Source organism: Phyllobates terribilis, unplaced genomic scaffold (genome assembly GCF_046119375.1).
Source record: "Phyllobates terribilis strain yellow unplaced genomic scaffold, ASM4611937v1 Scaffold_56__1_contigs__length_8794411, whole genome shotgun sequence".
Classification (NCBI taxonomy): domain Eukaryota; kingdom Metazoa; phylum Chordata; class Amphibia; order Anura; family Dendrobatidae; genus Phyllobates; species Phyllobates terribilis.
In genome coordinates, this window is record NW_027362816.1 from 1403904 (window position 1) to 1428114 (window position 24211).

Below are 24211 nucleotides of genomic sequence, written 5' to 3' on the forward strand. Positions count from 1 at the left end.
TGATGGCTTATTAAGGAAAAGTCTCTACGGCTATATGTATTGTGTAAAGGAGAATAATACGTACAATCCTTTAAGTCTGGATGTAGTATCCTCCATACATCGACCAGTTGGAAAGAAAAGAGCACGTTTAGCAAAGCTTTTGATTGTGATTTAGATTGGTGATTCCGGCGCAGGGATGCATCTAAAGAAGGATCCAAGACAAAATTTAAGTCACCTCCAATGATGATAAGGTCCTTAGCAAAAAGTAAGTATTGACGGCCTGTCTTAATTTGGTCACAATTTGGGAGATAGTTTACCAAAGTCAAAATTTTGGAGTAGAGATCTTAAACACATACCTCTGTCAGAGTGTTTCTACAATAGTATGCGGCAGTGATCTGTGCCGGCCTATACTCAGCACCTTAGACTTCGAAACAGCATTTTTCTGGGACGCCAAGATGAATAATATCTGTTATAAAACTGAGGTACAGTATATGATCGCCTCTAAAGTGTGACTCCTGAAGAAAGAGAAAATGTACGTGCTGTTTATCCCTACGATAAAACACTTGAGCTCTTTTCTCTGGAACATTAAGTCCTCTGACATTTAATGAGCAAGTTTTCAGTTGTGTCATATTACAGTTATATGAAAAAGTTTGGGCACCCCTATTAATCTTAAGATTTTATAAAAATTGGTGTTTTTGCAGCAGCTATTTCAGTTTGATATATGTAATAACTGTTGGACACAGTAATGTTTCTGCCTTGAAATGAGGTTTATTGTACTAACAGAAAATGTGCAATCTGCATTCAAACAAAATTTGACAGGTGCATAAGTATGGGCACCCTTATCATTTTCTTGTTTTAAATACTCCTACCTACTTTTTACTGACTTACTAAAGCACTTTTTTTGGTTTTGTAACCTCATTGAGCTTTGAACTTCATAGCCAGGTGTATGCAATCATGAGAAAAGCTACTTAAAGTGGCCACTTGCAAGTTGTTCTCCTGTTTGAATCTCCTCAAAACAACTGTAAAATGATCTGAAAACAAAGTTTGTTCAACATAGTTGTTCAGGGGAAGGATACAAAAAGCTGTCTCAGAGATTTAACCTGTCAGTTTCCACTGTGAGGAACATAGTAAGGAAATGGAATAACACAGGGACAGTTCTTGTTAAGGCCAGAAGTGGCAGGCCAAGAAAAACATAAGAAAGGCAGAGAAGAAGAATGGTGAGATCAGTCAAGGACAATCCTCAGACCACCTCCATAGAGCTGTAGCATCAACGTGCTGCAGATGGTGTCACTGTGCATCGGTCAACTATACAACGCACTTTGCACAAGGAGAAGCTGTATGGGAGAGTGATGCGAAAGAAGCTGTTTCTGCAAGCACACCACAAACAGAGTCGGCTGAGGTATGCAAAAGCACATTTGGAGAAGCCAATTTCTTTTTGGAAGAAGGTCCTGTGGACTGATGAAACCAAGATTGAGTTGTTTGGTCATACAAAAAGGCGTTATGCATGGCGGCAAAAAAACACAGCATTCCAAGAAAAACACTTGCTACCCACAGTAAAATTTGGTGGAGGTTCCATCATGCTTTGGGGCCGTGTGGCCAATGCCGGCACCGGGAATCTTGTTAAAGTTGAAGGACGCAAGGATTCCACTCAGTATCAGCAGATTCTGGACAATAATGTTCAAGAATCAGTGACAAAGTTGAAGTTACACAGGGGATGGATCTTTCAGCAAGACAATGATCCAAAACACCGCTCCAAATCTACTCAGGCATTCATGCAGAGGAACAATTACAATGTTCTGGAATGGCCATCCCAGTCCCCAGACCTGAATATCATTGAACATCTGTGGGATCAGTTGAAGAGGGCTGTCCATGATCGGCGACCATCAAACTTAACTGAACTGGAATTGTTTTGTAAAGCGGAATGGTCAAAAATACCTTCATCCAGGATCCAGGAAATCATTAAAAGCTACAGGAAGCGACTAGAGGCTGTTATTTTTGCAAAAGGAGGATCTACTAAATATTAATGTCACTTTTCTGGTGAGGTGCCCATACTTATGCACCTGTCAAATTTTGTTTGAATGCAGATTGCACATTTTCTGTTAGTACAATTAACCTCATTTCAAGGCAGAAACATTACTGTGTCCAACAGTTATTACATATATCAAACTGAAATAGCTGTTGCAAAAAACACCAATTTTTATAAAACATTAAGCTTAAGACTAAAAGGGGTGCCCAAACTTTTTCATATAACTGTATATGGAAAAAAAGGGGGAGGGGAGGAGAGAAAGATTAAGAGAGGAAGTATAGACGGTAGATAGTAACGTCTACCTCTCAGTGTCTAAGAAGTATAGATTATGAATATATCGAAACAGTAGGAAATTGCGAAACAAGCAGATCCCAATGCAAGTCCCTAACTGGGGGTGGTCTTTACAGGCGTTAGTCAAACCTTCAGTCCTAGGCTTCCTATTAGTGGGAACCATGGAATACATAGCGAGTAAAGTAATACAGCCTGATATTACAGTAATATAATGTGAAGTCAACTTAAATGCCGTTCTGAGATATGAACGGAGACATTATGTATAGCGGAAGAGTGGCACCTAATGCTCTATTTACATATATCTTATTATATGCTTAAAGAAATAAGTAAGCATCGGCAAACTGTCTCTCATCAGGGAAGACAAGATTAATTTCAGGAGCTCATATGATTGGCAGGTTCCTTTCCCATCTGGCTGCATCACCATAAAGTTCCTGATCCATTGAAAGCCTTCTGTGACGTGCTGGAACTCTCTGGGGCAATGGTGGAGCAGGTGGCCAGTCAGATATATGGATTCTGGGAATGTCCAGGACATCACAGAAAGGTCTCGTCACTTTGATCTTTCAAAGTATACAATGTTCCATTTTTTTTGGACCTGCAGCTGGAAAGGGTACCACAGGAGTACATCAGGCCATTTTCCCGGATGGCATCAAGTAGTGGTTTCAATACCCTTCTTTTAGCAAGTGTCATTCAGGATAGACATGTGAGCAATTATATGCGTTTTCCATTGAAATCACCAGGACCCAACTCCGCTGCTTTCCTCACTACGGCCTCTTACATTGAAAAAAATGTATGTGACAGATAATGTCCCTTGGATGCTCAGGATCTGAACCATAATAGCCTAATGTACGGTGCGCCCTGTCGGTCTCCAGCTCCTTATCAATAGGATCACCAAGGATATTATTGATTAATGTCAATAGTGTTGGCATAATCACTTGAGCATTGATGCTTTCAGGTATACCCCTTATCCAGATATTATTGTGATTTTCATGGTCATCAACCAAATTAAACAGACTGTTTATTTATGAGCATTTTGATGGCCTCTAACTTGGACGACATTATCCTCTAATCCCTGTACCTTGTCAGTAAGCTGTGACCGGATAGAAGTGAGGGGACGTATTTCAGTATTGTATGTGGTCTCCAGCCTCTGAATATATTGCTCCATATCTTCTTTAGTAGGGATAGACACAATCTGATATACAAATAAGTTATGTTGTTCCCCACATCAGAATAACCTGTGGCTGGGAGGTAAATGTCCCTGTGAAGCAAGCACTGCTCAGTATGTGGGTTTCGGTGAGAGCACAGGGAGATTTATGGAGCTGTCTGGCATCATCAGGGTTAAGACTGCTTCTTGCTGAGATGAGGCAGTAATAGCTCTGGAGCAGGAAGATAAGACCTTCCATAAGAAATTGCATACCAGACATGCTGACGGAGGTGGAGGACCTCAGATTAACCTCCGATCTCATCTTTCTTTCCTATATCAGACGTCATGTTTGAGGCTGTAAATTGCTTATAATTCCCCCAGGAACACGGTCTGAAGAGAGTGCTCTCAGTGTGTGCGTTCTCTCGGTGCTATGTCCATGCCATGGCCTTCCTGTTGATGTTCAATACATCCAAAGGTGGCGTTGATTAGGAGCAGGATTGTGTGATGTAACAACCTTATGTGAGCACTGGAAACACAAGTTGTGACACCAATGGAACGGTGCCAGAATGGGAGGTGCGTATCATTGTTTTTTATTTTAACATGGCCAAACATGAGGAATGAGAAGGAGTCGTCCTAGTAGTGGAAAACCCCTTTAAAAAGATACAATTTTAGATTAGAATGAAAAACGCCACTCCCCTGTGTGACTTCTCTGAAGTTTAAAAAAAGTTGATTTCCAAGGAAACCATTTCCCACATTAAGAACATAAAAATGTCTTCTCTCATGTGTCTGTACTTTGGTGACTAAGAAGTGATGATTTATTCACAAAACATTTTCCACATTCTGAACATAAAAAGGCTTCTCCCTTGTATGAGTTCTCTGATGCTTGTTAAGAGATGATTTCTCAGCAAAACATTTCTCACATTCTGAACATGAAAAGGGCTTCTCCCCTGTGTGAGTTCTCTGGTGATTAACCAAAACTGACTTCTGGCTAAAACATTTTCCACATTCTGAACAATAAAAAGTCTTCTCCCCTGTGTGAGTTCTCTGGTGATTAACCAAAGCAGATTTCTGGCTAAAACATTTTCCACATTCTGAACAACAAAAAGGCTTCTCCCCTGTGTGGGTTCTCTGGTGTTTAACCAAATCTGATTTCCGGCGAAAACATTTTCCACATTCTGAACAAGAAAAAGTCTTCTCCCCTGTGTGAGTTCTCTGGTGATTAACTAAAGCTGATTTATGGTTAAAACATTTCCCACATTCTAAACATGAAAAAGTCTTCTCCCCTGTGTGAGTTCTCTGGTGACTAACCAAAGCTGATTTATGGCTAAAACATTTCCCACATTCTAAATATGAAAAAGGCTTTTCCCTTGTATGAGTTCTCTGATGCTTGTTAAGAGTTGATTTATCAGCATAACATTTTCCACATTCTGAACAGGAAAAAGGCTTCTCCCCTGTGTGGGTTCTCTGGTGACTAACCAAACCTGATTTCCGGCTAAAACATTTCCCACATTCTGAACAGGAAAAAGGCTTCTCCCCTGTGTGAGTTATCTTATGTCTGATAAAACTTGATTTCAGCTGTCCCTCTGATCTCCTGGTACAGTCATCTGGCAAGAATAAAACCAATCATTATTTATGAATAACATATCCTTAAAATTTATATTGATGAATATTTCTACTTAAACGCTCTTCAAAAATGCACTTTATGTAAAAGTATCATTATCTACCAAGAAAACATCGCAGAAAAATCAACCTTACCAACACCAATCAGATAACAAATGCACTAGCAATTTAGTGTTTGTTGGGTGTACTGGGGTGTCTGTCCATGTGGGGTGCGCTTATATAGTGCTGGACAGCCCCCCTGATCTAATAGTATGGGCATCATCACTATCCTAAGCCAGACACTGCATCACACCTACCTGGGTGACTGGCATCCTATGCAAGCTTCATCTGTGTGCATCTTTAATACTAGGCAACCACCCTCTCCATGAATTGGTAGGTTTGTGAGTGGTTGCTCCATAAGTATTTTGCACCTGCGCTGCCCCCACCTTTATCATAGGGGTCTGCGGCATCCTGTAGCATTTGTTATATGATTTGGTGTTGGTAAGGCTGTATCTTTTTCTGTGATTTTTTTAAAATTTTGCCCTATGTTAGCCGTCATTATTCACCAAGACAATAACAGTTCACAGTCTAATAGAAAACCTCATAGGATGAACCAGTGGATCGTAGTGTTCAACTGTTTGTTAATTCTGCCTCCCAAATATGGAATAAAAAGCCACCAAACAATGTTATGTAGGGGAAATAATACCAATAAAAACTTCTACTCATCTCACAAAAAACAAGACCACACTCAGCATCCATGTATTTGACATTACTATAGTGAGAAGAACCCACTTAATTTATGGTGTGTGTCTCCTGGAGCACAATCTGGGCACAATGTGTTGGGTAATAAAATGATATATTTGTAATTTTCAATCTTCAACATCCACTGCGTGCTAATTTCTGAAAAGTGCCTGTGGAGTCAATATAGTCACTGCTCCTATAGATTATTTCCCTGAGGGTTATAATTTCCAAAATGGAGTCACTTTATGGGGATTTCTACTGCTCTGGTTTTCTGCAATTTGGTCACATTAGGGCTTCTGTAAATGGTGGGTCCCATCTCCTCTGGGATCTGCTCCTGGGACGTCTGCTTCTCTCACCAGGAGCCGCCTTATTCATCCTGCAGGCGGCGCTGGTGATGGAGGAGACGTCGGAACCAGAAGCTTTGGGTGGTGCAGGCTCTGTCCAGCCAGTAAGATTAGGATGCCTGGGACCAGTAGTACCATCCAGTCTTGCAGTATGGGTGTGTGTGCTATCCAGCTGAAGTAATCTGCTCCCTGCTTCAGCCAACTGGACAGCACCACACCCTACTAAAGCTGGAAGCATATTGCCGGAAGCTGCCAGATACAGCCTTGTTCTCCTCTGGTTCAGTCCTCTGTGCTCAGCTCACGGCTTGTGTATTTGTTTCCTGTTGTGACCTCGGCCCATTTACTGACTACTCTTGTGTCTTTTGATTTTGTATTTTCTCTGACCTCCATGTTCTGACCCGGCTACCTGACTATTCTTCTTGCCATCTCACACCTCAGAACACCAGGCAACACTGTGGAACAAGCTTAGGGGTCTCTGTCTAAGTCCAAATCCATATAGAGGGGTTAAAGGGTGATGAGCAAGGCAAACCCTGGGATCTGGAAAATGGAGTAGATAGCGCCAAGCCTGTTCATGGTAACCATCTTTTGAGCTGCCAGGTGACCATGAACAGTTCCCCCAATACATTGTGTCTGCAAACTATTCTATCAAGATCTGCATTCAAATAGCTAAATGGCGCTCCTTCCCTTCTTAACCTGTCATGTGCCCAGACAGTAGTGTACAACCATATATAGGGGATTGTCGGATTCAAGAGAATTTGGAAAATAATTTGTAAGGTCCATTTGTTTCCTATTATCCTTTGTGAAGAATTCCAAAGTTATCACCATATAAAGTGACACACGTCAGATTTGAAAAATGGGGCCCTGATAGGAACACAAAACTGGTTGCAGGAAGGGGTTAAATCAGAGTATTTTGGGCACTAACTACTGTAGTCAAAAACTGTGAGTATAGACAATAACACATCTACTGAAATGACCAATCTCAACAGTCTCCATCAGTAAGAAGTGAGTAACTAGTGGTGAAACCTCTCTGGGTAATTGGAGTATGGGGCTCGGTGGCTCTTGGCAATCTAAACTATCGTAAGGGACAATATTTTCTATCAGATGAGTTTCAAGAAGAAATATTAGACATTCAAAGAGAACTTTTTATAATAGTGCAGAGATCAGACGTCTTAAATTTAGCTTAGAGATATATTATGGCACAGGTGTAATGTTTTCTGTACAGTTAATCACAATCTGGTTTGAAGTTAGTCGATTTTAAAAGAAACTGAAAAGTCAGGATAAAGGGAAACTCTGTTGTTATTGTACAGAAATTCACACTTGGCCTCCCTGCACATTTAATGTTGTTGATCATAAATGTGAAGTTTGGCCAGAAACACTGGACCTGGTCTTGTAGGGACCATATGAGGACATTCAGCAGCACAGAAGGGAGAGAAGGTAGATTCATCCAATAAGATATCAAGGTTCTAGGAAGCCAATAGATCATTACCCTCCGCTTTCTCTTACAGGCCCATCATAGTATTTTTCTTCAAGTGATTTTCTTATTTGTGAGCACATTCTACTTACGCTGTCATTTGGCTTTGTAGTTTACAGATCTGGGCAGGTAACGGTCAGCATCTTCTAATTCCAGAGGGTAAGTGGATCTTCGAGGTTGTAACCTCTATAGAAAATGGCTTTCAGAGCCCAAAGTCATTTGAACAGTTTTGGGTGAAGGAGAATGTTGTGGTCTAAGAGGCAAAATGGCGATCACACGATTGTGATACATCCGGACAACACCACCGATAAAGCAGCCACAGAGGGTGACTGAGGTAAAACTGTGACTTCTCTGAATTTAGTGATTACTACTCACCTGGGAGGTTATCTGTAGGAATCTCCTCTTTACACCGCTCATCACCCCTCACATAAGTCTCTGTAGTATTAATATGGGTCAGATCTTCACCCTGAAACAAATATTGTAAAAGTCACAGACAGATGGAGAAGTCACATCTATAATCAACTCTAATCCTGCCATCTCCACCGTTCTCATTACACAAATAGAAAACATATAATACTGGTGGATAAAACAAGACTGAACACAAGACCTTCACAGCCGTCTACACATCATAGGGGAGATCTCATGACACCTTCTCTCCATCAACCTGATGATTCTGAGGAACATTGGGATCTTCTTGTTTACAGTCCTGTGGAAGAAGAGGACGGGGACATCTCTCTGGTGTTGTCCTCTTACTGGATAGATCTGGAGGAAACACATACAGGGACTGAATTCATTCTTTACATACAGATAATTATAGTCCGTGTGTATTTAGTCCTGTCTATTACCTGGTGATGTGAGGGACTGGGGAACCTCCATCATGATGTCCTTGTACAGATCTTTGTGTCTTTCTAAATACTCCCACTCCTCCATGGAGAAACAGACAGCGACATCCTGACACCTAATAGAAACCTGACACATACAATGATACCGTCATCCCCCCGATCCTTTCATAGTGTTACTGTATAATGTCCCAGCATTCCCAGCAGTGTCACCTCTCCAGTCAGCAGCTCAATCATCTTGTAGGCGAGTTCTACGATCTTCTGGTCATTGATGTCCTCATGTATCAGGGGGTAAGATGGAGGTCCCGTGATTGGGCTCAGGAGTCTTTCCCATCCCTCAGACACAGGGTCCTGACAGCGCTCACTAGAGGTCTTCTTCACTACTGTGTAATCCTGGTTATGGACAGACACATTAATAAATCTCACTCCAGACATTTCCAGAGTCCTCACCTCTCCAGTTCTGTCCATCTGTTATTCCCATAGATAAGAATGATGTAATGTGACATCATCAGAATTTCTCACCTCTCCAGTAAGACGGAAGAGGATCTCTAGGGTGAGGTGTAATATCCTCTCCGCCATCCTGTCTCTGTCCATATCCATCTTTGATGGGTAAATCAGGAAAATTCTCTTATATAGAAGATCTTCACTGAGAGGATCTGATATTGTAGGGACCTGAATGAGAAGATGATGAGCCGATGTAACATCATAAAAACCCTGTGTAATAATACAATTACTGGAGATAATAAGAGGAAATATATGAGGAGATTTATTATTTTACAGTATTTAGTTTTTTTTGCATTACATCTAGTAATAAAACCTATATATTTTAGGCCACAGACAACAAGCAGTTTCTTCCCTGGAGTCAGCAGCTGAACACGTTTCTCATAGACTCATCTTCCTTATTGCTAATTCTCATCTCATTTACAGACACTAGAATCGGCATTAGCAATACTGCAGGAGATATTCATTACACGTAACATGAGAAATAACTACTTCATGAGGAGGACTTTTTCAACTTCTACTACGGCTCTAGAAACATATTTAGCCAGCGTCTGTCACTGACTACATCTCCACCGGCCGTCTATATGAATGTTTTCCGTCTTCCCCGGACTGTAATCTTCCATCATGTTAGATCTCATGTCTGAACAGAAAAAAGGCTTCTCCCCTGTGCGAGTTCTCTTGTGCTCAACCAAATCTGTTTTCTGGCTAAAACATTTTCCACGTTCTGAACAGGAATAAGGCTTCTCCCCTGGGTGAGTTCTCTGATGTTTGATTAAACTTGATTTCTCTGTAAATCATTTTCCACATTCTGAACAAGAAAATGGCTTCACTCCTGTGTGACTTCTCTGGTGATTAACCAAATTTGATTTCTGGTTAAAAAATTTCCCACACTTGAAACAAAAAAATCTATTCTCTGCTGTGTGAATGCTTTGATATTTAAGAAAAGACTTTTCGAGGGAAAAACTATTTCCATATTCTGAACATGAAAATGGCTTCTTTGCTTTCGGTGCAATTTGGTTTTTAATGCTTATTTTGTGACTTTGATTTTCCTTAGTAGTCAGTAATGAATCAGAAGACAAGACCTGTTTCAAAGGATCAGATGACAGATCTTTGCTGTGAAGGAATGATGGTAAATCTGGAGAAATGGCATTCACTTCAATTGTATCTTGTGTGATCTCAAGATCTTCTGATTTAAAAATTGAAGATGTCAGCTGTCCCTCTGATCTCCTGGTACAGTCATCTGCCAAGAATAAAACCAATTATTATTTATGAATAACATATCCTTAAAATTTATATTGTTGAATATTGCTACTTAAACTCTCCATAAAAATGTACTTTATGTAAAAGTATCATTATCTACCAAGAAAACATCACAGAAAAAAAATCAGCCTTACCAACACCAAATCAGATAGCAAATGCATTACCATTTTAGTGTTGGTTGGGTATACTGGGGTGTCTATGTAGCGTCGGCGTCCCTGCCTTCTGCTAGGCAGGGACGCTGTTCCCCTCACCTCTCTGCTCCGAGCCCGGCGTCCTCCTCCCGCTCTGCTGGCAGCGCGCGCTCCTTCCCGGCCACTGTGCTTAGGGCGCGCGCGCGCTCCCTCCTTCTTAAAGGGGCCGCGCGCGCCGTCCTAAGGAGTCCCCGGCCAATGGCCGGAGGACTTCACCATATATAAGGCACCTCCTCCAAAATGGAGGTGCCCGAGCAATGTTGTTGCACTGTTCACTACTCTGCTTCAGCCCTCAGGTCCCGTTGCCAGTTACCTGCCAGATACCTGCCAGATTCCTGCCAGCCTGCTGTCTTATTCCTGCCTGATATTCTGCTACCTGCCTGCTAGCCTGAGGTCCGACGGTCTGCTTTACTACTCCTGTCAGTCTGTCTAAGGACCAGCTTGCCCGCTCACCTGGGAGCGCACATCAACTACCTGCCTGATTGCCTGAGGTCCGACGGTCTGCCTTCCAACTCTTGTCAGTCTGTCTATGGACCAGCTTGCCCGCTCACCTTGGAGCGCACATCTGCTACCTGCCTGCTAGCCTACCTGGAGGCTCTGCCGTCACGTGCTGTGACCACCTGCCTGTCCAGTGACTCCTGCCCGCTCACCTGGGAGCGCTCATCTGCTGCCTGTCTGCTAGCCTACCTGGAGGCTCTGCCGTCACGTGCTGTGACCACCCGCCTGTCCAGAGACTTCTGCCCGCTCACCTGGGAGCGCTCATCTGCCGCCTGTCTGTTGATCTTCCTGGAGGCTCCGCCGTCACATGCTGTGACCACCCGTTTATCCAGAGACTCTCACCTGCTCACCTGGGAGCTCACGTCTACCATCAGCCGCCACAGGTCGTACCAACCCTTTTCCCAGAGACTGCCCCGGTCACTTGCCGTGACCATCTGCCCGTTCACCCAGAGACTGCCCCGGTCACTTGCCGTGACCATCTGCCCGTTCACCCAGAGACTGCCCCGGTCACTTGCCGTGACCATCTGCCCGTTCATCCAGAGACTGCCCCGGTCACTTGCCGTGACCTCCTACCCGTTCTTCTAGAGACTGTCCCGGTCACCTGCTGTGACTGCCTGCCTGGTTGCCACCCGCTCCCTTACAAGGACCACCCCCTTGTATAGTAGCCCAGAGGTTCCGCCTCCCAGACCCGTTACAGTTTGCTCGGGCCATGGAACCCGGTGGCACCCAAGCTCCCTCGCTCTCGGACCTCTGTCATGAACTGTCCCGCCAGAGGTCCCAACAGGAGTCCATCCTGGGTCACCTGCGGAATGTCAATTCTCGTCTGGACACTCTGACTGCTCCACCAGCAACCACCGCCAGTGCCATGACTCGCAACCCGGCAGCTCCGCTGTCCACCAATACCATGGTATCCTACCCCGGACCCCGGCTTTCTGCACCTCCTCGCTTCGGAGGCGACTCCGCCCAGGCTCGGGGCTTCATAAATCAGTGCACCCTGCACTTTGAACTCCTGTCCCACCAGTTTAACTCCGACCGGGCCAAAATTGCCTTCATCATGTCCCATCTCACCGGGGAGGCCCTGGCCTGGCTAAATCCTCTATGGGAGAGAGGAGACCCCCTGGTGTCCGACTTGCCTGCCTTTCTCATGGCTTTCCGGAAAGTCTTCGACGAACCCGGACGGAAAACCTCATCCGCATCATCTCTGCTACGCCTCCGTCAGGGAAGTCTCACCGTGGGCCAATATGCCATACGGTTCCGTACCCTTGCCTCGGAGCTGGCCTGGGATAACGACGCTCTGGTATCCGTCTTCTGGGAGGGTCTGTCCGGCCGTATTAAAGATGAACTTGCCGGTCGGGACATTCCTACCACTCTCGATGACCTAATAACTCTTGCCACCCGGATTGACCTACGGTTCCAGGAGCGTGCCAAAGAGGTCACCCGTGAGAGGAGGTTTCCACGTCTAGCTCCTACTTTTCAGAAATCCGTCTCTCCCCAGGTACACTCTCCTGAGCCTATGCAGGTCGACCAGACCAAGATGGTCAAAACCCGTCAGGACTTACGCCGTGCCGAAGGGAGCTGCTTCTACTGTGGCAGTAAGGAGCACCGGATCCGTACCTGCCCGGAGAGGTCGGGAAACGCCTGTGTCTAGGTTCGCTCATAGAGGTCAACCTAGACAAGAATAAATCCTCTCCATCTCTGCTACTGTCAGTCTCTATTATCTGCGGGGAGAATCGTTATTTCGAACTAGCCCAACTTGACTCTGGAGCGGCCGGGAATCTTATCTCACAGTCCCTGGTAGAAAAATACCGCATTCCCACCAAACCTCTGGCTGTACCAATATCTGTCGCTGCTGTGGATGGGGGCCTCTTACCACGTCCCATCCAACTCGTCACCAAATCCGTAACTCTGCAGGTGGGAATGCTGCATTCTGAGAGCATCTCTTTTCATGTTCTGCCTGGACTCTCTCACGCCCTCTTACTAGGTCTACCTTGGCTCCAGAGACATGCACCCGTGCTTGACTGGCAGACCGGAGAAGTCCTTCGCTGGGGACAGGACTGTCATAAGACTTGTTTGGTTCCTGTTCATCCCGTCCTTCCTTCTCCTACCCCAACTAATCTACCTGGACTTCCGATTCCCTATTGGTCATTTGCTGATGTCTTTAATAAAAAGGAGGCAGAGACATTACCCCCTCATAGACCATACGACTGTCCTATCGACCTGTTACCCGGTACTACTCCTCCCCGTGGGCGTATTTACCCATTGTCCGCTGCTGAGACCCGGTCGATGTCCGAATATATTGAGGAGAATTTGGCCAGGGGATTCATCCGGAAATCTACCTCCCCGGCGGGAGCAGGCTTCTTCTTCGTAAAAAAGAAGGACGGCTCTCTCCGTCCCTGTATAGACTATAGAGGCCTTAACCAGATCACGGTAAAGAATAAGTACCCCCTTCCGCTCATTCCAGAATTATTTGATCGCCTGAGGGGGGCTAGAGTCTTCACCAAACTGGACCTCCGTGGGGCGTACAACCTGGTCCGTATCCGTCAAGGGGATGAATGGAAGACTGCATTCAACACCCGGGACGGCCACTATGAATATCTGGTAATGCCCTTTGGTCTCTGTAACGCTCCTGCCGTCTTTCAAGAGTTGGTCAATGACATCTTCTGGGACCTTCTCTACTCCTGCGTTGTGGTGTACCTGGACGACATCTTGGTCTTCTCTCCGGATCTCCAGACTCACCAGAGGGACGTTCGTCAGGTCCTGCTCAGGCTCAGGCAGAACCACCTCTTCGCTAAATATGAGAAGTGCCTCTTTGAGCAGACCTCGCTTCCGTTTTTGGGCTACATTATTTCTCAGACCGGCCTACGAATGGATCCAGAGAAACTGTCTGCCATCGAGAAATGGCCCCGACCGGAGGGGTTGAAGGCCATTCAGCGGTTCCTGGGCTTCGCCAACTACTACCGCCTCTTCATACCGCACTTCTCTTCCCGGACTGCCCCAATTTCCGCGCTCACCCGTAAGGGTACTAATCCCAAAGAGTGGCCGCCCGAAGCAGAGGAGGCCTTTCTTTCCTTAAAAACAGGCCTTCTCTTCCGCCCCGGTGCTGCATCGTCCGGACGGCAACAAGCAGTTCTTTCTGGAGGTTGACGCCTCCTCCTCTGGAGCCGGAGCTGTACTTACTCAAAAATCTTCTTCCGGGAGGATGGTAACTTGCGGCTTCTTCTCTAAACTCTTCTCCTCCTCAGAGCGCAATTATTCCATAGGAGACCGAGAGTTATTGGCCATCAAGCTGGCATTGGAGGAGTGGCGTTACCTACCCGAGGGGGCTCTTCATCCGGTAATAATTTACACTGACCACAAGAACTTGGCTTATCTCCAGCATGCCCAGAGACTTAATCCACGCCAAGCCCGGTGGTCCTTGTTTTTTGCTCGCTTTGATTTTGTTCTACATTTTCGCCCGGCTGACAAGAACATCAAAGCAGACGCCTTGTCCCGATCCTTTCTGGTATCTGATCTCGAGGAAGAACCTAAACATATCATCGATCCCGCCAGAGTATTGCAGGTGGCTCCCGTGAGTCTAAATCGTCTCCCTCCCGGTAAGACGTTCGTATCGGTACCTGATCGGGAGAAGATCCTACACTGGGGTCATTCGTCTAAACTAGCTGGCCACGCCGGTCAGAAAAAGACCCTCCAGCTTATTTCCCGGCACTACTGGTGGCCTAACCTGCGCAAGTATGTAATAGACTTTGTTTCTGCCTGTGTGTCCTGTGCCCGCAACAAAGTTCCGAGACACCTGCCAGCCGGTCGCCTTCTTCCTCTGCCAGTACCTGCTGCCCCCTGGCAGCATATAGCGATGGACTTCATAACTGATCTTCCCGTCTCTGCCGGTTGTACGGTCATTTGGGTGGTCGCTGACCGCTTTTCCAAGATGGCTCACTTCATTCCCCTGCCAGGCCTCCCGTCTGCACCCGAGCTGGCTAAAGACTTTATCCGCCACATCTTCTGTCTTCATGGCCTGCCCCGTCACATCGTGTCGGATCGTGGGGTACAGTTCACTTCTCGTTTCTGGAGAGCCACTTGTAAATTGCTAGACGTCACCCTGGACTTCTCCTCCGCTTACCATCCACAGTCTAATGGTCAAGTGGAGCGGATCAATCAGATCCTGACCAGTTACCTCCGGCACTTCGTTAATGCCCACCATTCTGACTGGGTGGATCTCCTGCCATGGGCCGAATTCTCGTACAACAATCACAAGAGCGAATCTTCCTCCAAATCCCCGTTTTTTGTAGTTTTCGGTCAGCATCCTCGGATCCCGTTTCCCGTCTCCACCTCGGTGGACAATCCGGCTGCGGAATCTCTTGTTAACAAATTTTCCTCCACATGGGAGAGTACCCGGTCCGCACTCCTTCTGTCATCCGAGCGTATGAAAAGACATGCTGACAAAAAACGTCTGGATCCTCCTCAATTCCGTCCAGGGGATAAGGTCTGGCTCTCGTCCAAGTATGTCCGGCTCAAGATTCCTTCCTATAAGTTAGGGCCTCGGTTCATCGGTCCTCTGGAGGTCATCAGTCAGATCAACCCGGTGGCCTATAAATTGAAACTCCCGGCCAACTTGCGGATCCCTAACTCCTTCCATGTATCTCTCCTCAAACCTGTGGTACTTAACTCTTTTTCCAAGTCTACAGGCACGCCTCCTGCTCCGGTTTCCGCTGAAAACGAATTTGAGGTAGAGAACATTCTGGCCACCAAAAGGGTAAGAGGGAAGACCTTTTTTCTAGTAGATTGGAAGGGGTTTGGTCCTGAAGAGAGAACGTGGGAGCCCCGGGAGAACATCCATGCCCCTCTCATCCTTGCTAAATTTCTGTCTGGCCTAAAAAAGGGGGGGCCTAAAGGGGGGGGTACTGTAGCGTCGGCGTCCCTGCCTTCTGCTAGGCAGGGACGCTGTTCCCCTCACCTCTCTGCTCCGAGCCCGGCGTCCTCCTCCCGCTCTGCTGGCAGCGCGCGCTCCTTCCCGGCCACTGTGCTTAGGGCGCGCGCGCACGCGCTCCCTCCCTCTTAAAGGGGCCGCGCGCGCCGTCCTAAGGAGTCCCCGGCCAATGGCCGGAGGACTTCACCATATATAAGGCACCTCCTCCAAAATGGAGGTGCCCGAGCAATGTTGTTGCACTGTTCACTACTCTGCTTCAGCCCTCAGGTCCCGTTGCCAGTTACCTGCCAGATACCTGCCAGATTCCTGCCAGCCTGCTGTCTTATTCCTGCCTGATATTCTGCTACCTGCCTGCTAGCCTGAGGTCCGACGGTCTGCTTTACTACTCCTGTCAGTCTGTCTAAGGACCAGCTTGCCCGCTCACCTGGGAGCGCACATCAACTACCTGCCTGATTGCCTGAGGTCCGACGGTCTGCCTTCCAACTCTTGTCAGTCTGTCTATGGACCAGCTTGCCCGCTCACCTGGGAGCGCACATCTGCTACCTGCCTGCTAGCCTACCTGGAGGCTCTGCCGTCACGTACTGTGACCACCTGCCTGTCCAGTGACTCCTGCCCGCTCACCTGGGAGCGCTCATCTGCTGCCTGTCTGCTAGCCTACCTGGAGGCTCTGCCGTCACGTGCTGTGACCACCCGCCTGTCCAGAGACTTCTGCCCGCTCACCTGGGAGCGCTCATCTGCCGCCTGTCTGTTGATCTTCCTGGAGGCTCCGCCGTCACATGCTGTGACCACCCGTTTATCCAGAGACTCTCGCCTGCTCACCTGGGAGCTCACGTCTACCATCAGCCGCCACAGGTCGTACCAACCCTTTTCCCAGAGACTGCCCCGGTCACTTGCCGTGACCATCTGCCCGTTCACCCAGAGACTGCCCCGGTCACTTGCCGTGACCATCTGCCCGTTCACCCAGAGACTGCCCCGGTCACTTGCCGTGACCATCTGCCCGTTCACCCAGAGACTGCCCCGGTCACTTGCCGTGACCTCCTACCCGTTCTTCTAGAGACTGTCCCGGTCACCTGCTGTGACTGCCTGCCTGGTTGCCACCCGCTCCCTTACAAGGACCACCCCCTTGTATAGTAGCCCAGAGGTTCCGCCTCCCAGACCCGTTACAGTCTATACATGTGGGGTGCACTTATATAGTGCTGGGCAGCCTTCCTACCCAGCATTGACATCATCAGTATCCTAAGTCAGACACTGTGCATCAAAACTACCTGTGTGACTGGCGTCCTATGCAAGCTTCATCTGTGTGCATCTTTAATACTAGGCAACCACCCCCTTCATGAATTGGTATGATTGTGAGTGGTTGCTCCATAAGTATTTTGCACCTGCGCTGCCCCCATCTTTATCATGGGGGTCTGGGGCATCCTGCTAGTGCATTTGTTATATGATTTGGTGTTAGTAAGGCTGTATCTTTTTCTGTGTTTTTTTTTTATTTTGCCCTATGTTAGCCGTCATTATTCACCAAGACAATAACAGTTCACAGTCTAATAGAAAACCTCATAGGATGAACCAGTGGATTGCAGTGTTCAACTGTTTGTTAATTCTGCCTCCCAAATATGGAATAAAAAGCCACCAAACAATGTTATGTAGGGGAAATAATACCAATAAAAACTTCTACTCATCTCACAAAAAACAAATCCCCACTCGGGTCCATCACCTGTCAATGGAAAACCAGAGGTTTCCACATTATTAGTGGCTCAAAGGCTTTTGAAAAGCAACATGGCTTTCATAAACCAATCCAGCAATATCCGCTCTCCCAAAGTCAAATCTCCCCCCCTCTTCTGAGCCTTGCAGTGCGCCCAAACCACATTTAGCATCCATGTATTTGACATTACTATAGTGAGAAGAACCCACTTAATTGATGGCGTGTGTCTCCTGGAGCACAATCTGGGCACTATGTGTTGGGTAATGAAATTATATATATTTGTAATTTTCACTCTCCATCATCCTGCGTGCTAATTTCCGGAAAGTGCCTGTGGAGTCAAAATAGTCACTACTCCTATAGATTATTTCACTGAGGGTTATAATTTCCAAAATGGAGTCACTTTATGGGGATTTCTACTGTTCTGGTTTTCTACCATTTTGTAATAACAGGGCTTCTGTAAATGGTGTGTCCCATCTCCTCTGGGATCTGCTCCTGGGACGTCTGCTTCTGTCACCAGGAGCCGCCTTATTCATCCGGTAGGCGGCGCTGGTGATGGAGGAGACGTCGGAACCAGAAGCTCTGGGCGGCGCAGTCTCTGTCCAGCCACTAAGATTAAGATGCCTGGGACCAGTAGTACCATCCAGTCTGGCAGTATGGGTGTGTGTGCTGTCCAGCTGGAGTAATCTGCTCCCTGCTTCAGCCAACTGGAAAGCACCGCACCCTACTAAAGCTGGAAGCATATTGCTGGAAGCTGCCAGATACAGCCTTGTTCTCCTCTGGTTCAGGCCTCTGTGCTCAGCTCCCGGCTTGTGTATTTGCTTCCTGTTGTGACCTCGGCCCGTTTACTGACTGCTTTTGTGTGATTTTGTATTTTCTCTGACCTCCATGTTCTGATCCGGCTATCTGACTATTGTTCTTGCCATCTCACACCACAGAACATTAGATAACACGGTGGCCCAAGCTTAGGGGATCTCAGTCTAAGTCCAAATCTATGTAGAGGGGTTAAAGGATGATGAGCAAGGCAAACCCTGGGATCTGGAAAATGGAGTAGATAGCGCCAAGCCTGTTTGTGGTAGCCATCTTTTGAGCTGCCAGGTGACAACGAACAAAAGAATTCCAAAGTTTTCACCATATAATGTGACACACGTCAGATTTGAAAACTGGGCCCAGATAGGAACACAAAACTGGCTGCAGGAAGGGGTTAAATCAGAGTATTTTGGGTACTAACTACTATAGTCAAAACTGTGAGTATAGACAATAACATCTACTGAAATGACCAAACTCAACAGTCTCTATCAGTAAGTAGTGAGTAACTAGTGGTGAAACCTCTCTGGGGTAATTAGAGTATGGGGATCGGTGGCTCTTGGCAATCTAAACTATCGTAAGGGACAATATTTTCTGTCAGATGAGTTTCAAGAAGAAATATTAGACGTTCAAAGAGAACTTTTTATAATAGTGCAGAGCTGAGGTGTCTTAAATTTAGCTTAGAGATATATCATGGCACAGGTGTAATATTTTAGGTATAGTTTATCACAATCCTGTTTGAAGTTAGTTGGTTTTAAAACAAACGGAAAAGTCAGTATAAAGGGAAACTCTGCTGTTATTGTACAGAAATTCACACTTGGCCTCACTGCACATTTAATGTTGTAGATCAGAAGTGTGAAGTTTGGCCAGAAAGACTGGACCTGGTCTTGTAGGGACCATATGAGAACATTCAGCAGCACAGAAGGGAGAGAAGGTAGATTCATCCAATAAGATATCAGGGATCTAGGAAGCCAACAGCATCATTACCCTCCGCTTTCACTTACAGTCCCATCATAATATTTTTCTTCAAGTGATTTTCTGGCTTTGTGGTTTACAGATCGGGGCAGGTAACGTCTCCTAATCACAGGGAGTAGGTGGATCCTCCAGGTTGTAAGTTCTATGGAAAAGGCTTTTAAAATGCCCAAAATCATTGGAACAGTTTTGGGTGGAAGAGAATGTTGTGGTCTAGAGGCAAAATGGTGATCACACGATTGTGATATAGCTGGACTACACCACCGATAAAGCAGCCACAGCCGGTGACTGAGAAAAATCTGTGACTTCTCTGCATTTAGTGGTCACTACTCACCTGGGTAGTCATATGTAGGAATCTCCTCTTTACACCGCTCATCACCCCTCACATATGTCTCTATAGTATTAATATGGGTCAGATCTTCACCCTGAAACAAATATTGTAAAAGTCACAGACAGATGGAGAAGTCCCATCTATGATCAGCTCTAATCCTGCCATCTCCACCGTTCTCATTACACAAGTATAAACCATATAATACTGGTGGATAAAACAAGACTGAACACAAGACCTTCACAGCCGTCTACACATCATAGGGGAGATCGCATGACACCTTCTCTCCATCTACCTGATGATCCTGACGAACATTGGGGTTTTCTTGTTTACAGTCATGTGGAAGAAAAGGATTGGGACATCTGTCTGGTGTTGTCCTCATGCTGGATAGATCTGGAAGAAACACATACAGGGACTGAATTCATTCTTGACATACAGATAATTATAGGCCGTGTGTATTTAGCCCTGTCTATTACCTAGTGATGTGAGGGGCTGGGGAACCTCCATCATGACGTCCTTATACAGATCTTTGTGTCCTTCTAAATACTCCCACTCCTCTATGGAGAAATAGATGGCGACATCCTGACACCTTATAGGAACCTGACACATGCAATGATACCGTCATCCCCCGGATCCCTTCATAGCGTTACTGTATAATGTCCCAGCATTCCCACCTCTCCAGTCAGCAGCTCAATCATCTTGTAGGTGAGTTCTAGGATCTTCTCGAAATTGATGTCATCATGTATGAAAGGGTGAGATGGAGGCCTCGTGATTGGGCTCAGGGGTCTTTCCCATCCCTCAGACACATGGACCTGACAGCGCTCACTAGAGGTCTTCTTCACTAATATGTAATCCTGGTTATGGAAAGACATGTAAATAAATCTCCCTCCAGACATTTCCAGAGTCCTCACCTCTCCAGTTCTGTCCATCTGTTATTCCCATAGATAAGAATGGTGTAATGTGACGTCATCAGAATCTCTCACCTCTCCAGTAAGACGGAAGAGGGTCTCTAGGGTGAGGTGTAATATCCTCTCCGCCATCTTGTCTCTATCCATATCCATCTTTGACGGGTCCATAAGGAAAATTCTCTTAAATAGAAGATATTCACTGAGAGGATCTGATATTGTAGGGACCTGAATGAGAAGATGATGAGCCTATGTAGCATCATAAAAATCCTGTGTAATAATACAATTACTGGAGATAATAAGGGAAACATATGAGGAGATTTATTATTTTACAGTATTTTAGTTTTCTTCTTTACATCTAGTAATAAAACCTATATATTTTAGGCCACAGACAACAGGCAGTTTCTTCCTTGGAGTCTGCAGCTGAACACGTTTCTCAAAGACTCATCTTCCATAAAGCTAATTCTCGTCTCATTTACCAACACTGTAATCAGCATTAGCAATACTGCAGGAGATATTCATTACACGTGACATGAGAAATAACTACTTCATGATGAGGACGACATCTTCATCTTCTACTACGGCTCTAGAAACATATTTAGCCAGATTTCTTCACTGACTACATCTCCACCGGCCATCTATATGAATGTTTCCCGTCTTCCCCGGACTGTAATCTATCATGTTAGATCTCATGTCTGATTCACACACAGAAGTTTGAGGCTTTGATACATGGTAAGGTTTTTAATATTATACAGAGTAGGACTATCCAGAATGGGTTCATCTTGCCATGGTGGGATAGCTTTCATGCTATTTTTGATCAAAAACAGTGTTGCTAAGAACCCTATTTTATTTAAATGCACTTTTGATTTTTATTTATTTACAGCAGGGTTTATGATCATTTTTCTTCTTATAGTTTTTTTCTGATTTATGGCCATAGTAAACATGCATTTATGTGCGGCATGGATACCAACTTAAACCAAGCTCAAATTCTGTGTTTTTTCATGGGCACCATAGTGGCCCTGTGGGCTGCTGATATGGATGATACACCCCTAACTATCCAACTATCATATGGTAAAAATCTCATAGGTCCTGGATTTATTAGTATCTGCATGAAGAATGGGGCTAAGCGAGTATTTATTAAAGGGAATCCACTCCACCGTCTACCCCACGGCCAGCAAGCATCAGAATCTTCACTGAATAAAAAGCCATTTCACAGCAAACAGACCTCTAATATGAGGCATACAGGTATGTATAGATTCACATTTCTATCACTTGTATGCCAATATTAGAGGTCAGATAAGTCCCAGGGGGTGACAGATTCCCTTTAATCAGCCGTGGGGTAATCATAAAACCAGATATGTATCAAAGTATTGTAAGGTGGCTAATGGTTGCGTAGTCGATGGGAGGTATGTGTCACAGAGATGGCTGGTCTCTGTGATGTAACCCGGAGTGTTTCTCTAGGGCAGATAAGCACTAAGAGGATCGTTTGGTGCACCTGGGAGCCGGTTTACGGGTAGCTAGGAGAGAATGGGCGGGTCCAGCTACCCACATACCTCACCTCTGGGTGTGGTTAACAGCCTATAAAATAGAGGCTGTTGTTTGGCACATGGTCTGTGTGTTTGGAGGTAGAAGGCCTCTTGTGTATGTTTGTCTTCAGACCAAGCCAGGATACTAGACGCTACCCCAGCTTGTGTGCCACACAGGCCTGACTGAGCAGAGACCTGCTAAGGACATTTACTTTGTTTGCCTGATCTAAAGGCTATTTTCTTTTCTGTTTGGCTTCTGGGTTTATGAAGCAATAAACCCACATGAACTTTTAAAAGGAACATGCCTCCTGTTTTCCTCCCGTCGCACCCAAGTGAGTAAAACCTCTACAATTGGTGTTAGACGTGCGAGCAGTGTTCCCAGCAGAGACGTTTGACTGCTACAGGATGGACTGCATGCCCTGGGTGAAGTCTGTCGCAAGCCAGCAAGCATCGCCAACAGGCTGTTGTTACAGCAGATCCAGCAGCACTAGTAGGAACAATGGCAGCAGATGCAGCTTCTCGCAACCGCCATCCAGGGCATGATGAGCGCTCCAACCCCAGGTCCGACTGATGACTCCCATGTCCGGGAGGCGGTATGATGGGCTTTGCAGAAAATGACCCCGGGGGATGACGTTGAGGCCGTCCTGACGGTGTTTCAAAGGGTCGCCGAGAGGGAGGAATTTCCGCAAGAGCAGTGGACAGAGGTACTGACGCCATACTTGACGGGAGAGCCCCAGAAGTATGCCTAGTAGGCGTACTATGATTTTGCTTTGCAGGACACCCTATTTAGCTTTGCATAGTACGTCCTATTTAGCTTTGCAAAGTACGCCCAAAAGGTGTACTATGATTTAGCTTTGCAGGATGCCAAAGAGTATGGCAAGCTAAAAACTGAGATTCTCGCACGCTTGGGGGTGACAATGATTATCAGGGAACAGCTGGTTCATATCACCGGAACAAACCAAAACACCTCGCTCCCAAATGTTTGACCTGTTGCACCTGGTCCAGAAGTGGCTGCAGCTGGAGTTCTCAATGCCTGCGCATAGTGGTAGAGTGGATGGTGATGGACCTGTTTGTGCACTCCCTGCCGAGGCCCATACAGCCTTGGGTTGCCCAGGGTGACAAGGTCCAAAGGGACGAGGGAGGTGGTGCCCAAGGTCCATACGTGTGATGATGTTTGCTGGAGGTGTCACGGCCCAGGCCATATAGCCGCCTGTTGTCCCCTGACCCTTGAGCCGGTGGACTGCAGTATAGGACACCGTTGTTCATATTAAGCTTATCCGGCCAGCAGTGTGAACTGTCCACCCAGCGAGGGGCCACAAGCATGTCCCGTGAAGGTGAACGAATGGGAGGTAACAGCACTACTAGACTCGGGGAGGGAAAAAGTCGGCGTTCGGTGCATTCATGGTGATGCTAAGGACAACCCATGGCCAGAGTGGACATTGAAACGGCCCACGGTACTGAGTCTCACGAGGTCGGCATCATTCTGGACTTGTTGCACCCTATTATTATAGGCTGGGACTTTTGTTTGTTTTGGGATCTGTGGGGGAAGGGTTCTGGGTTTGCTGGCTCAGATAAGAAAACAGTTAACCCTAATGAGGTGTCACCACACCCAGAGTCAGACATGTTTCCATTTGTGTCCTTGTGGGGGATGAAGAGGTGGTGCCCCCTGTGTCTGCCATTCAAGAGTTAGGGGTGACCAGCGAGAATTTTGGGTCTGCCAAACATAGGGACCTAGCTCTGAAGGAAGCCTTTAATAATGTCACTGTTATAAATGGGGTTGCACAGGAGCTGAGGGTAACACAAGGTTTCCCCATTTTATGATGAGTGGGGAGTTGTTGTACTGGGTCAAGAAAGTGAGGGAGGAGCGTGCGGAGCAGTTAATAGTGCCGGGCCCGTTTAGACAGAAGGTGTTGGACATGGCCCATTCACATGTCTTGGGGGGACATCTGGGAGTGGAAAAAATGAAGGAACAGATCATGCAAAGGTTCTATTGGCCTGGATGTCACCGGGAAATATTTAAGTATTGCAGGTCTTGCCCTATGTACCAGTTAACCGCCCCCACCTCTCACTTTCGAAGTCCCCTCGTGCCATTGCCAATTATTGAAGTGCCGTTTGAAAGAATTGCTATGGACTTGGTCGGTCTCCTGGTTGAATCTGCTCGTGGGCATCAAT

The 24211-nt window shown here is 46.3% G+C and overlaps 1 long non-coding RNA gene and 1 pseudogene across 1 annotated transcript; both read right to left on the bottom strand.

The window, feature by feature from the left end:
* Nucleotides 1-20737, bottom strand: part of LOC141192271 (uncharacterized) — a 35344-nt pseudogene extending 14607 nt beyond the window's left edge.
* LOC141192233 (uncharacterized) lies at nucleotides 7672-8527 on the bottom strand. Its single transcript, XR_012265864.1, has 4 exons — nucleotides 8438-8527; nucleotides 8200-8354; nucleotides 7968-8058; nucleotides 7672-7845 (listed from the first exon to the last, which is right to left on the bottom strand). It is a non-coding gene; the product is annotated as an uncharacterized lncRNA (long non-coding RNA).
* Nucleotides 20738-24211: the final 3474 nt, after the last annotated feature.